The following is an 8,364-nucleotide window of genomic DNA, read 5'->3' as shown; positions in this document are numbered from 1 at the left end:
ATGCAAATTAACGCTCTTGAAGTTGAATTGGATGTCAAAGTTATTTCTAATTTGATGAACAATACTGGAAGCCTGAATGCTACTAACTATGCTATTGTGGCTGATTGTAGGGTGTTAATCTATATATATATATATATATATATATATAAAACCGAAGTTTTTGCTGGCACCACAATTTTCCACGTCAGCATAATATTTAAAAAAAAAAAAAATTATGACTTCTTAAAACCCTAGCAACACGTCACAGCACAATATTTTAAAAAAAAAAATTTATAACTCCTCAAAACCCTAGCAACCTTACCCCTCTCTCAAGTTAAGAAATATAAAGCCACGGTTTTTGCAAATTCTCTCTCTCTCCAGACATAGGAAGCCCTAAAGCATTCAAGATCTACAGTGCACGGTATAGATTTTAGCTTATAAAGTTCAGCTTTTGTAAGGTTAGTTTTGTTTATATATTAATTAATACATAGTACTTTGTTCACCATTGAATATTCATATAATCAATTTCCAATTCAATGTTCAAGAATTAAACCAAAATTCTAACTGCGCTATCATAAAATATTATTATTAGTATGAATTTTATGGAGTTGTGGTGTTCAAGAATTAAACCAAAATTCTTTTAAATTATCTATAATATTTTGTCCTCCGAAAATTTTATCTCTTTAATTTTAGTATATTGTGTTTCTTAAGTTATAGAGAGATTTTCTTTGGTTTCTGCAAACTCTCTCTCTCCAGATGTAGGAAGCCCTAAAAATTGCTCATAAAGATGTATGCACATGATCTACTTCCCTTTGCTTTTAGTGAAAGATTAAATGCACGCCAATGTTGAGATGAAACACTCTAAAAAAATAGTCTGTGCAATAATAAAATATTATTATTAGTATGAATTTTATGGAGTTGCGGTGTTCAGGAATTAAACTAAAATTCTTTTAAATTATTTATAATATTTGATCCTCCGAAAATTTTCTCTCTTTAATTTTATTATATTGTGTTTCTTAAGCTATAGAGAGATTTTCTTCTTTATTTTGAATTTTATGGGATGTAAAGAGATCTTTGATTTCGTGAAATAATTTATACTCTCTCCTTCTTTGATTTGATTTACTTACTATCTTTGGCACTTGCCATCAGCAATTACTCAGGGCCACTCTTATGGACTAAATCAACTTATTCTCCAGTCACCATCATTGATAAATGAGAAATCAAATCAAGGTTATAGTTTTTCTATTTGGTTGCTAGGGATTTTGTTCATGAAGTTGCTATTTTCTATTTAAAAATTGCACGTGTAGATCAATATTTATATTTCTTAACTTGGCATTTTGTACCTATGGCTAAAATTTGTGTGGATCTTTGGAAGTTCAAAAATCTTTTCTCCATTCACCATGGTTTTTCATTGAGTAATTTCTTTCTCTCTTACTCCTCTTGACGAGTTTTGTTTTTGACTAGAAGAAAGCTTTTTTGCTTTGAAGGTCATGCAGCACCTGTCTCATTTTATTTTTCCTCACCACAAGAAAAACATCTAGGTAAGGCAAATAATCTATTTTAAAGTTTGAATGGAAATTACCAAGTACAAGAGGTAAATCTTTAAGGGATGAGCTTAATTGTTTCTTATTTTCAATAATAAATCATTTTATTGCAATACCGGGTTTGAGAAATCCAATATGTTTATATCTCTATAGAATAGAGAATAGTAGAAGCCAATTTTATTACAACTACTTAAATTGAGTTGACTTAATTCCGTACAATTACAAAGTATAGCATGAAAGATAATGGAATTAATTGTTGTAATTTTTATTTTATTTCCATGTTTTGAATTTCCTCTATATTATTATTACAACTGAGCAAAGATTGAGAAAGTAACATTACTACTCTAATTTGAAATTTAATGTCCTTCTCAAGTCATGGTCTTTATTTATATATTTGCAGTTTATATTTCTAACCGTTGATGAGAAATTAAGGCTCAGTTGCACAATATGTGTAAATTCTTCAGAATGCTACTTTAAATAGTAAGTCAATGTATCTCTTACATTTGGGTATTAGTTAGAATTGTCTTCAAATGATTGTACCAATAAAGGTGAATATGTATAAATTTTGTTTAACTATCCCGTGCATCGCATGGATTAGCAACTAGTTTCCCTAATTCCTCAAGTTAAGGTGACTCATTGCAATTGGGAAGGCTACCGTTGTGCTGACGCCCTTGCTAGATTAGGGTGCTCCTTATCTACTAATATTATGTATTTCAATTATCCCCCTCCCCCTATCCTAGATGCCTTTATTTTTGACTTGTATGGACGATCTCAGATTAGGATTTGTCCTGTCTTTGATGTTATTCCTCCCTTTTAGTTGAATGCAATTTCCAGTTTACAAAAAAAAAAAAAAAAAAAAAAAAAATTAGACACGAACCCATTAACCTAACCTGTAATAAAAAAGGTCAACCCATACCTGACCAATTAAAATGTCAGGTTGAGCTAAATTAACCTATACCCGACCAAACCCATCCCGTTTTTCAAAGAAGGGATTCAATTTAATTTTGTTTTGTTTTGTTTTTTTTTTTTTTTCATATTTGAAAGTAATATGCAAAATTGAATGTTCTCTTTTGGTGGAAAGATAATTAAAACTGGGTTTTTTTTTTTTTTTTGGACTTTCATTAATAGCATGCTATTTCTTAAGCATTTCTGTGATTACAATTTTTTTTTTTTGGTCCACAATGTTTAGCATTTTACAGTGATAATATGCTATACCTAATAAAAAAAAGTATGGTTTACCATATTTAGTATTTTTTTTTCCGTTTATTTATGATGATGATATTATTAGTGAACTATAGATTAGGTAAATAAAGTTAAAATTTTATGTATTATTTATGTAAGGACACGTTTTGCAGCCCAAGTTCAAGATATATAGGATCTTGACCCAGTGAACTTGGTACAATTAATAAATTTGTAAAGAGTGGGTCAAAGAACTAGACCCTAATGAGTTTGACAACGACTAGTATGGATTTAAAAGTGATCAAGAAATAACAAGGAGAATAGAGTTGAATGAATTCACTGTCCGATAAAGTATTTTGTCATACAAATCAATTACAAATATAATTTTGATTGCTACAGTGTCCTTTGATCAATTTTCGATCCCCTTCTAATGGAAGGTATCTTACATTATATAGCTCCCTTTGCACCATCTTAATCTTATACTTGTTGGTCATTTGAGCTTTCACTTGAGTATCTGTCCCATCAGACACCCTATTTGGCTTTCTGTGAGTTGTGGTAGTCAATGCAGTACTGTTTAGAGGTTTTTTTCACATAAATGCGACCAGAAAAGTAGCTACAGTGCATTTAATGCGGTTGTAGCAGTTTTTCTTTAGATATTTTTGGGTTTCTTTCCTTCTCATATGTTCATGAAGCACGTCCTTATCATTCGAGCTTCTTGGAGGGTCATTCTAATTGTTGGAATAGATACTTGAGTTGCATTCAACATATCAGAGGAGGAGTTTTTTCTCGGATCACCTTCCATTCGTTCCTTACTCATGAGACTTTAAATTGGAACCCCTAATAACTATTTGTTCCTCCTCAGTCCATTCAACGTTCTCAGACAAAATTCAAGACCCAATATATGATCCTAGACCCTTATTCCTACCATTTAAATTTTATTTTTGGGTATTTAGTTTATTTGTTTTATTTATTTATTTATATTGGACAGAAGACACAAACAATTTGAATATATTATTATTTCCATTCATGTAAAAAAATACGAGCCAACACATTCTAATTAACCAGATTCACTCAACCCGTTCAGGCCGAAATATTTCTAACCTGAACCAAATTTGAGGTGTAATCCATTTGAACGAAACCCGACCTATTTGCAAAATGGCAGGTCTAAATGGGCATGAAGGGTAGGGATGGCAGGTTTGGCAAACCTCACGTGGTGGAATGAAGTGTTGACTGTTGAGTTTGGGGCACTGTATTACTTTAGACTTGAGTAGAGATTTTCACGGGTGTCAAACTTCTTTGGGAACGTAAACACACCCTGCCCTGCGGCACTGAAAAAGATTACATAGAAACAACCAAACCAAACCTCTCCCTCCCTGTGCAGAGTCCAGATCAGTGAGGTCGTATCTAGGATCTCCCAGAAAATCTTTTGATGAGAGACTGATCTATAATACAGATTCTTTAACCACGAGGCAACAAGGACTGAGTTTATAGACTCATGATTCCAATGATCTGTACCTAACCCCTACGGCCTACCCTATGCTTTGCATGTAGCTCTAATAATATTGTTTCGTCAACTCACAACAAATACATCTTTGTTTTCTGTAGGAAAATCAGAAATCTTTGGTGCTGTATGGCTACCAAGGTGTGTGACTACTACTGACCAGTTGAAAATTGAATGACATATATGGTCAAATCTTGTGAAAATGAAAATATGTCGGTGTCGTGTTTCGGAATCTACAGACAGACGACAGAGAGAACAAACCTGTACACATCATGCCCTTTTTTTTTCACCCTGAAAAAGCTATATACACTTTAACAAAAAGCTAATAATAAAGTATTTTCACCAACTTTCCAAAAAAAAAAAAAAAAAAAATTCACGGTTAAGATTGTAATGTTACCGTTTTTCATAAATTTTTATTTTTTTATAATTAATTTCTTATGTGATTAATAATAATAATTAAAACATCAAGTTGATTTATTACTAAATATTATTATTAAAATATATTATTTTTATTTTTATTAATATTAATCAGCACAAATGATCTCAACATAGTATGCGTTTGTATTCTGTTTAAAAAACTAACTTATTTTAATATTTAGTTTATTTTTTATACTATTTATGTGCTTCACTGTATTTTTTAATATTATTCATAAGTATCACTATACTATTTCAATTAACTTTTACCTTTATATAATACTTTTAACAAATAATTTTCAGTTTCAACAAAATAAGTGAATTCAAAACAAATTCATAGTTATAAAAAAAATTTATAAAAATGAATGTATCTTAAGATTATAAGTAGACTCGTGCTTTGTTCAAGTTTCATGGTGTTGTTTCTATGCATTTTCATGTATTCTTAATTAGTCACTAATTTTATTTATTTTATTTTATATAAAAAAAACTAGTATCATTGTCTTTGACTAGATTAGGAACTTCTTTATAGATTTTATTTATTTATATAAACTCTTCTTAGCTAGATATAAATTTCTTATTAAAAATACTCCCTTCGTTGTTTTAATTTTGTTGTTATATAAATTTTGTGCATTTTAATCCTCTAAGTTATATATTGTTAAGTGTTTACTTAATTTTCTAAAATATTCTTTAACACATAATTAACCTTAGTCCTTAAAAAAAAAAAAGGTTGATCAAATAAGAAAAGATAATTAAAATTCTTCAAAATGAGGTCACATATCATTTCCATAAAAAGTTACACACTCTCTCTTGGAGCGTAACCACTTCCACTACAAGTGGGTTTTTTTTTTTTGGTTATGTATGATTTAAATTTTTTCTTATTCTTAGTTAGTTATCATTTTTTTTTTTTTTTTTTGCGATTTTCCTCTCAATTTATTGCAATTTGCAAAATTCACTTTTTTTTAAAAAAAAATTGTTAATATTTTGTTCTCAGAGGAAAACACAAAGAGAACGAAAGGCTCTAGAGTTTGAGCACACTCATAGCACATGCGAGGAGCTTAAGCTTAGTATTCTATTATTAAAATTTGTAATTTATTTACATGTATAATCTACCACAAAACCATTGTGATTATAACAAGGAAGTAGGAATATAATGAGGCCAAATTGGGTGGAGGATTCGTTGTTTGGACTCGATTTGGTTTATTGTTTGGTGTGAATTGAATAGGTGTACTATCTTTTGCTATTGACAACAGGTCAAAATTATCTGCTATGACTACTACTAGGTTAATAAATCAATGTTTGGTTAAATAAATGTGCCAAGCTAGTCTTCTAGAAAGGAACACGCGAGGGAAATGCCATTCATATTGAAGAATTTTGGACCAAACCTTGTAGAAACATTACAGATAACAACAGGTTAATGTTGTTAGTTATGAAATAAAACGAGTTGATTCGCATTGATTGTTACTATTCTTCAATGTATATTTGTTTTTAATGGATCTGTGCGTTTATTTATGGTAGATCAGATGTTAGAATGTAAAGTTAGGTGTGTAGTACAAAGGACTTGAAGGTATAAATCTATCATCTTAAATTGAGTCTAGCTAGGTTTATAGATTAAATACTTTGTACTCCACACCTAACTTACATTTTGCTTTAAATATTGAACATCAAGTAAAGTTTACAGGTAATACCAAATCACGCTTATAACAAGTTATGTGGATCGATAAGGTTGTTCTACCAAAGCCTTTGTATTCCCTACACATCCATAGCTCTAATATGGACTATATTCTGAGCTCTAATATGGATTCAATGGTGGATTTTGTTACAGAAACTAAATACACAATGCTCAGTTGCTCACCACCTGAACGCCCACAATGTTCATAGTCATAGAATATGAGAGAGTTTTTACCTTTGATAATATCTTCCACACACAAAAATGACCATTCTTGAGCCTCATATAGGAATGGGTGGAAAGCCAGAGACGGGGGGCCTCCCCCAAGCTCTCTTTTATCAGTGTAATCACCCAAAATCTCTTGAATTAGTATAAATATTAGATTGGTCAAACAATGAAAATTATGGTTTCTTACAAGCTACAACAATTAAAACTTAATTTTCTCGTATCACAAAATTTATTAACTCTAAATTATATTTGTATGGAGGCGGATATCCGAGGCCCAAAAGATGATTGGGCTTGGATCAAGGCCCACTACAATTAATTTGTAGAGATGAGTTTTCAAACCAACAATTGGACTACTAAAAAGTAGGTTTTGATTAAAGATAAAGAAAATGCAATTTTAATTGAGTTTAAACTAATTTCATAAAGATAGTATGTTTAATTTATCTTCCTTGGAATAGCTGATGAGTCTCTTACACTTGATAGATTACAAAGATAAGTATTTTCTCTCTCTCTAATCTTAAGAATTCAATCCCTATTCATTGGGGATTATTCCTCTTTTATAGTGTTCTTATTTTGATCTTGGCCCTCCACATCGAGGGCTGCTGATCGCTCCACAAGATACTTGTCTCATCCTTCCTTTTAAGGCCTTGTTGAGCTAGTTATAGGCTACTTGGACATTGTTCAAGTGTCAATCAGCCATTAATGCAATTGACATGGTTGGAGTAGAGCATTCAATACAAAGGTGATGGATGCTTCTCTAGGAAGTTTCTTCCCATCCTTATCCAGGCTGGTTTCCATGGGACTTTTCAGATTGTATGCCCCTCCCTTACGTAATCCCCATCTTGTTTTCCTTATAGGGTCCTCGACCAAGAGCTTTCCTTGGATTGGTCGTTTTTTGGCCCCGAGCCTTTCTGATGTATGCTTAGGCACGCTTGGGTTAAGTGGGTCGAGAATTGGGCCTGCAAACTCCTTGGACTAGGCCCAATGGAACTAGCATTTCTGGCCTACCACAATATTCATCTTTCTCATGGCATTTAAACTCAAAGTAACCGGATAAATTTAAAATAAATTAAAAAAAATATATTATTTATGTCTTATTTTCCCACTACACTATATTCGTATTGTCTCAATCCCCTCACTAATCTTTTACTCTTTAATATATTAACTCTTCACAGTTTCAAACTTTGAGTTTTTGCCATAAGCTTAAATTTTAACTAGTTAGAAAAATAAAAAAAGAAAGTTAAATTTTACATATTTTTTTAAGAACAATCAGGGGAGTGAAAACAATATACAACTTCTAGGTATATTACTACACTTGACACTTTTGCATTTATTTATTTTTCCACTTTATTTTGGTTTGGATCTAGCTTTTTCTTTTTTTTTATTATTTTTTTTTTTTTTTTTTTTAGCTTTTAGCTTTTATCTTTTCTTATATTTTCAAAGTACAAGCATACTTTAGCCAAAAAAAAAAAAAATCAGCAAAAAGCTAAATAAGTTAATGCTAAACACACTTCATTACTGCTGAAAATTAACAGGAAGTGTAGCAGCTGAAGAGCTACTTCCATCCGGGTTGGATTAGGTCTAGTCATACTCATGCCCTTGTGGACACCTGGCCCAAATGCTAACATCTCCCACTTCCTCATTGTGGACATGACAGTCATGCATCCCTCATATTAATATTTAACTCAATTGTTTATATATGCTGACAAATAGATTGTGCGACATTCAAATTAATAATCTTCCATTGCCCTAATGCCTAGGTCTAGTTGGTTTCCCAGTCGTGCCCCTTTAGAACACATCACTCGTGGCCATAAATAACATGCTAGAGTTGCAGGCACTAGAACATTTTTCTTGTA

This window comes from Quercus lobata, chromosome 12, assembly GCF_001633185.2.
Source record: "Quercus lobata isolate SW786 chromosome 12, ValleyOak3.0 Primary Assembly, whole genome shotgun sequence".
NCBI lineage: Eukaryota > Viridiplantae > Streptophyta > Magnoliopsida > Fagales > Fagaceae > Quercus > Quercus lobata.
The sequence above is the reverse complement of the archived record's forward strand: the minus strand, read 5'-3'. Positions refer to the sequence as shown.